This window comes from Centruroides sculpturatus, unplaced genomic scaffold (genome assembly GCF_000671375.1).
Source record: "Centruroides sculpturatus isolate CEXI.00-Female unplaced genomic scaffold, Cexi_2.0 scaffold1328, whole genome shotgun sequence".
NCBI lineage: Eukaryota > Metazoa > Arthropoda > Arachnida > Scorpiones > Buthidae > Centruroides > Centruroides sculpturatus.
The window spans coordinates 131933-139473 of record NW_019385516.1 but is presented as its reverse complement, the minus strand read 5'-3'; the positions used below and the strand labels follow the sequence as shown (position 1 = coordinate 139473).

At 30.1% G+C, this 7541-nt stretch overlaps 1 protein-coding gene across 1 annotated transcript in view; it reads right to left on the bottom strand.

The window, feature by feature from the left end:
• Positions 1 to 7541, bottom strand: part of LOC111639717 — a 134567-nt gene that overhangs the window by 89285 nt on the left and 37741 nt on the right. The window lies entirely within an intron of this gene.

The window sequence follows — 7541 nt, the reverse complement described above, 5'->3', positions numbered from 1 at the left end:
AAAGACAAAAAATTATATTGCATTAAAATTATATAATAATATATTTGGATTTCTTTTATAAATATAATTTTTTTAAATAAAAAAAGTTTTGTATTACAGTATTTTGTTATTTCTTTATGTTATTATATTATTGAAATAAAATAACATATAATGACTATTATTACAGAATTAGTTTTTAATGTTTTCATAATTAAATTATAAAAGTAAAAACACCAAATGAATATACTGCATAATTGTATATTAACAAATTGAAAATATATAGCAAAATAAGTAATAAATTATTTTAGTTTAGGTTTCAAATATATAAGGCATCTTCATGGTTAAAAATCATATAGATTAGAAATACAAAAATATCATAAAAATAATTTGTCATACTTTATCCAATTAAAATATTTTTAGACTATATTAATATTTAAATTCTACAAAGAAATGTTAATCCAATATGGCTATTGTAATCAGTCTATTAATTAGAAACTTTTAATTGATATTTAAAAATTCATTTATGTATTTGTGATTCTATTGAGAAGTAAGCTTTGGTATTAAGTTCCATAACCAAATCCATTACAACATTTAAAAATATGGAATACAGATCAATCCAATAACTTCAGTCTACAAGTATATTTACACAACCATTCATTATTACATATTTTATATTATATCAACCATTGTCATTATTTATACTGATAAAACAAGAAGTTTCCAGTTACAAGATGAATAAAATTACAACTGAAATTATGAATTTATAAACAGTTTTATGATAATAATAGCCCTTTTGCTGTCATCCTAAAATCTTACAAATTATTTAAAAACCATAAAAGCTTTTAAATAATTCCTAAAAATTTAAGATGACAATAAAAATAAAGTATTTGTCAATAGTAAAGCATCATTTATAGAGTTTATTCTGTCAAATCAGACAATGAATAAAGAATACTATGTGCAAGTTTTGAATAATTTGTTTAAAAGAATTTACCAAATAAGAATTTCGTTTGAATAAAAAAGGAAGTTGATTCAACATAACAACGAGCAGCTTCATTCTGTAGTAATTATTAAGAAACTTTTGGCAATGCACAAGACTACAAAATTAAATTATCTCTTATTCCTTGTTTATTTCTCACAGGCTATTTTCTTGACAATGACAGAGAAGTAATTTGAAGACAAAAAACACATTAAATGCAATACAGAAATTAGTAATTCTAAATTTAAACAAGTTTTTTTACAAACTTCTTTATGTTGTTACTAAATTGCTTAGTTTAAAAAATACTTTCATGACTATGAGGACAAAAAGTACATATTTTCATGTTTAAGGTCACCAACAGGGGTAGAAATGCCAAGAGGATTGAGTGGTCGCAAAGGGTCATATGGGGGCACAATGGTCACTAAGACAGACTCTACAGTTACAAGAAACTGTTTATTTAACACAAAATTTCTGCAATCTTGGAAGTTTTAAGTTGGCAGCAGCCTCTGGGTCTTCCTCCCCAAGATAGTCCCAAATGAAGGAGTGTCTCTGGTTCACAAATGACAGTCCCTCGACATCTCAACAACTCCAGGACAATGCAGTCAACTTCCAGTGATGGGAAGATGTTAATCCGAGGATGAGAGATAGAGACAAATATGGGCCTGAGACACACACACACAATAATTGGTCCGACACTTGGAACTTTTGGGAGAAAAAGGTGTCATGTCCTTGAATTCCCAGGTTTTTATTCATTTATATCCTCAATTGACCATTCCAATTGGTAGCTTTTCCTTGTTCTTGCTTTCTAAGAGGTTGATCACTCGTTACTAACTGTAATGAGATATCAGCTTAGATTGCAGCAGAGAAATCAAAATTGATGTTTAATTCAATCCCCAACTGGAGATGGTTAATCTTAGGAATTCTATTGTTTAAAAGTTTGTGTCACGTTTTCATACAAAAAATTATTTCTAACTTCCATTTTTTTTCTTAAAAAAAAATAATTTTAACATGAATTTTAGTGTAGGTTCAGACTTGTCCAGAGTCTCACACATGTATAATCTACAAAGCTTTCTGTGTTTAACAGAAAATTTAAAAGTTATGCAGGTTATGTAATGGAGTAGGTTTTATGACAATTTTAAACTGTAATTATAAAGTATATATGAAGAAAGTATGGCCTCACACCAATGGTAATGGCAAATTTAAACTTGATCTTATTCATATTAAAAGTAAATTTGCATCTTGGGATCATCTAGAGATAATTAAATGGAGTATTGTGTGACAAGCAAGTACCAAACCTAGAAGACAGATTCCGTACGTCACTGATGAGATCAGTAATGTTGAATAATGCAGGGAATTGAACAATAAAAAGGCTTCAGGAGTAAGGACTGCAGCAGAGATAAAAAATCATAGACCATAGCTATACAGACACATGCAGATTTTCCATTCAAAAAACAAATGCATGAGTTAGGTACTGAATTAGAAAAGTTTTTGTTTGCCAAAAATAACATTTCTCTCATTATATTAATATGTAACAACAAATAAATTGTGCTTAGCCATCAAATGATAATGACATAAAGATCTAAAGCTTCTCATCACACTGGGTTGTATAAAACAAAACACACACTCTATAACCAATAACCAATGTTGTGGTTTGTACATTACTGGGACTCTTTCTATACTACAGATGAAGAAAGAGTATTAAGGAGCGTTACTAATGAAGAAAGCATAGAACCTGGTAACGTACAACCTGCAACTAAAAACAATGTATAATGCAATTGCTAAGAAAAGAAGAATTATGATTGTATACAGAAGAAGCCCTTCCATATACAGTTTATTGAGGAATGGAAAGGACACCCATAACCCGAACAGGCTTCCGGGAATAAATAGCATCCCTTTGAAAAACGACAGATGGGATAGGTAATTAATTTACATCAGGTCCACCAAACGTCCATTAGCCACTAGACTAAAGGAGCATAAGTCAGACATCACCCACAATAAATGTACGACAGCATTTGTCTACTTATGTGACAAACCCAGATGTAACATCAATTTTTAAAGAGGCAAGGGTTATCCATACCACCCAGCATCAAGAACATCTAAGAACATTGGAAGCGATGAAAATCTTTAAGGCCGATCACAAATTAATGTGCATTAATTTTAAGGATAAAATGAATCTCTCAACAGCTTGGCAATATTTATTAAATGATAAATCATAAAATTGATAAGTGATACATGTAATTACTATAAGGTGCACATAATGTATCCCCATTGGTCAAAAAGGAAAATTAATTTGAAACAGCACGTGGATTCCTTCTATATTCAAGCTTTAGGAAGCAGAGCACATTCCTAGTTATAAACATTTGAATTAAAGAATCCAGTTCCAACAGAAAAATACAAATTTAGCCTGAGGAAGAGCCCAGGAGGGGCATCAAAAACATTTGCCGGTTTTGGATATTTCATGCCAGTAATTGGTTATAGTATGTGTTTTGACATAAAGATCTTATTGATTGAAGAATAGTACTACTACTTAAAAAGAAAATAAATTTTTCTATTAATTCCTCTAGATAAACAGTACGAAAAATATATGGTAAAGTGAGAAAAATTAAAACAGCATGAATATTCACAAAAATATTATTCTCATTTTCTTGTCTTACATAGATATTTGGTCTGATAGAGAGAGAATTATAAATAAAATATTAGAAAAAAGAGCTGAGAAGTAGCCATGACTGAAAGATAATACAAAAATATAAACTTAGATTATTTGGACATAAAAAATAATAGGAAGATAGGATCTATTGATGAAAGCAAAAACAGATAAAAGTTTAAGGATACTACAGTATAAAAAAGACATAGAAGAAAAAATCTAACATGAAGAAGAATGAAAAGATTTGGAAAGTCAAAGGCAAATAGATAAGAAAAGTATTCAAATGAACAGCCAGATTCTTATCAGGCTATATTAAGGTTAATTAATTATTAATGAATTAAGTAATTTGGCTAGAGGTAGGGAGTTAAGCTGTCATCTCTTGTTAAGTAATTAGAAATAATCCAATTAAATTTAGAATATTCTGGAAAAAAGGTTAACAGAGAGTGGAATTCAAACTTGCAACTCCTGTTTACCTGAAGATGCATTGCCAGTTACACTACATCCATCTAATCTTTGCTTCCAGACCAATTAATTAATTCAGATACAACTTTGATAGTTTATATATGTTATTAGATAATTATAGTATTTTGTTATGATGTATAAATTAAATTAGTAATTTACTTTATAAAACTAAATAATTTTATACTTTAGTCTATTTAAATTAGTTAAATACTAACATTAAATAGTATTTCAGTTATTTTGTTTTATCATGACTTTATGGGATGGGACTGCTTGCTGACTGCTTCCAGTAGTCAACTATGTAAGCAGAAATTCATACATATTAGTCCATTGGAGCAGGTTTAGACAAGCTATTTTCACAGAAAGCATCATGAGACAACCCCATTCTCAATGACAAATAAGAATAACAACTTGCCTCACTCATAATGATGGGAAAAATTATTATGCAACACCCCTTCTGGTAGTTGACTATATAGTCAATTATAATGAATTTTCAGTTTTTAGAATGCTCCTACTGATTAAAACTTGAAAGTAAGTTAACATCTTTAACATTAATATGAATAAAAAAACTTTTTGCTTGTCTTGTAACAAAATGTAATCAAGATAAGAAAATATGAATAAAAATTACAGTATTATATAAAATAAAATAAATGTAATAAAATGCATATAGTGAAACCATAAATAAAGTGTTCCTGTTTAGATAAGTTAGTAACTAAGTCATAAATGATTATGATTTTATATCACAAAATTTACTGTCTCAAAAAAACAGCTTTTAATATGCAAACTTTTGAAATAATTCATGTGCAAAGGATGGATATGGTCATGTTTCAATTATGAACTTTTATTCAATATCATACTGAATAAAAATTTTGTTATTTTTTTCAACATATTGATACATATGTTACAATATTATTAACACATTGTAACTTTTCTACATATAACAATCTATATCCTTTCATTACAAGAAAATTCTGACAAGATATAAAATTATCTAGAATTCACTTTATAGAGAAAGAGTTGATAAATCTAACACAAAATTTCACCTATACAATAGTTTTTTTTTACATTCCTGTAGCAATACTTTAGATATTAAATAAGTCATTGATACAATTTGGAATACTTTTGTAACTGGCATACTATTCCTCTTAATTTTACCTCAAAAACTAAAAAATATAAAAAAAATTGATCAATGAATAAAAATTGCTGAATTAAAGTCAAAATGTAATTTATGAATGTAAACAAACATTATACATGCATTTTCATTAAATAAATCTAAATCAAATGGTAATATCTGGGATAATCAAACAGTTAGTTGACTGATAGTACAGTAATAGATTGACAATAGACTGATTGATAGTATCTATATTGCATCCATACTATATAACAGAATTGACTGACTAAGCAAGAATCTCAATTTTTCAAACTAAACCCCACTCACATAATCAATCAAACAGACAATTGGAAATTTGAATCCAATACAATTTTTCAAATAAATTCTTCTGTAAGGAAAAATGAAGGCTACAAAATTTTCATGCCTAGTACTGTTCATACATTATTTATCCATTAACATTTAACAATTCATGGATGGGAAATTTAATTAGGAACATTTAACAACTTATCACATCTTGATACATCTTTTAAGTTTTAAATAATTGGAATAAGAATTTTAAAATAGTTTTTCAAACTATAATAGTTTCAGAAATCATACACAAACAGTAATCTTCTTATTTCAAGAACACATTGTGAGGTCCTGGACGGAAGTCGATTTGGTGGTCTGAATGGGGACAATCAATCGAGAAATTAAAGGCCTTTTTTTTCAGACATGAAAGAGAATTAAAGGTCTCATTTGAACAGTGAAGGTTTTTCTTTTATAAAATATTAAAACAAAGGATGAATTGTGTAGAAAAGACCAAAGTCGAGGGAAACATGGTTAGAGAGGAATCAGGTTTAGTCATGAAGTTGACCTCTCCTGAGCTCTCCAACAGGTTTCAAGTTGTCACCAGGTGATGATGAGAGACCAATCAAAAGACAACTTTGGGGATAAAATATAAAAATGCACAAATCACAGATGTGATGTTCTTGGTTCATAGTGCTCCCATCTTGGATGCGTGTGCTTCTGGAAAGTTCAAAAAAGAAATTTTTCCAACATTGAGGGAACAAACCTCCTCTGCCATGTCACCCTGTGCCACCCAGGTTCACCAGTTCATTGGAGGAAAATGTCTGAAGTAGTGCCATGCACCCTAGGGCCATTAATCTTTTCGTTGTCTTCACTGAACTGCAGGAAAAGAAAATCCAAACATTTGGACTTTATCCTCACTCTTTGTCTCGTGATACAACTTAAAATAAGGAAATATTGTAAGAAAATTTTATACTTTATTAAACAGTTTAAACGACGGAAACCTGTCTCAATGAATATTTCACTCCCACATACGGTTGTTGTGACCCTTGACCCTTGTAGTGCTACAGCACTAATTGTATTGTACACAAATGTAATGTCTTGTTTCGGTTTATCTCGTATCAGATTATGGATCCGTGTATGTAAAATTTTCGTTCATGTCGGAAAATCACCTTTTTGTGGTGTGTGATCACTGATTGGGTGAGGGTTGTAAACGTAGTAATGACGTAGTATGTATCAGGGAGACGGTATAAAAGGGGTGGTTTGCCTGAAGAGTGGACTTTTTTCGTCTCAACCTTGGATTCTAGAAGTTCTGACGGGTCGTTTCGCTGGATCATCTTTGCTACGAGAAAAGGAGAAAGAATGAACTGCTGAGGAGGCTAACTAAAATCCAACTCCATCCACGTGGACATTGTGAGGTTCGACTGAATAGAGGTTCCTAAAGGAAGAGAACATCAACACGAACAATTGTAAGGTGATATTTCTTGTGTTATGTCGGGGATAAAGCAAACCCTCGTGGTATGTAATTAGAACAGATCTTGTATATGTTTCGCGGTTGGAATTGTTCGGTTCAATTCGGCTAGAGTATTTAACCTGAACTGTAAGAGACCGTGATAGTGTAATCGTCACAGAATAAACACGCTTGTTTTCTTTGTTTAACAATTTTGTCATTGTGAAGTCCTTATTCTCCGTTGTCATACCCAACCCTAATACCTAGTATACCCAGGTATACCGGGGATAATACACCCTCTTGATATTTCCACCCCTGTCAGCAACCTCACAATATTTCTTAAAAAATATCTTACTTAACCACAAACATTCTACAAATATTCTCTTAGTGGAATATATTGTCAAAAGAATATCTGTGCAGGTCCTATAATAGAATATGTATTTCATCAAATAATTAATTAAATGTGACAAAATTTTTTCCATAGTATCTGGATAGAATAAAAAATTATTCAAGAAATATATGTAGAAAAAATACATTATATACATCACGCTTCAGTAACATAACAATGTTTGTCTGTCTGCAACTATGTCAAATGAACATATCTTTTTCATATTAAAAAATTTCATAAGGCATTGTT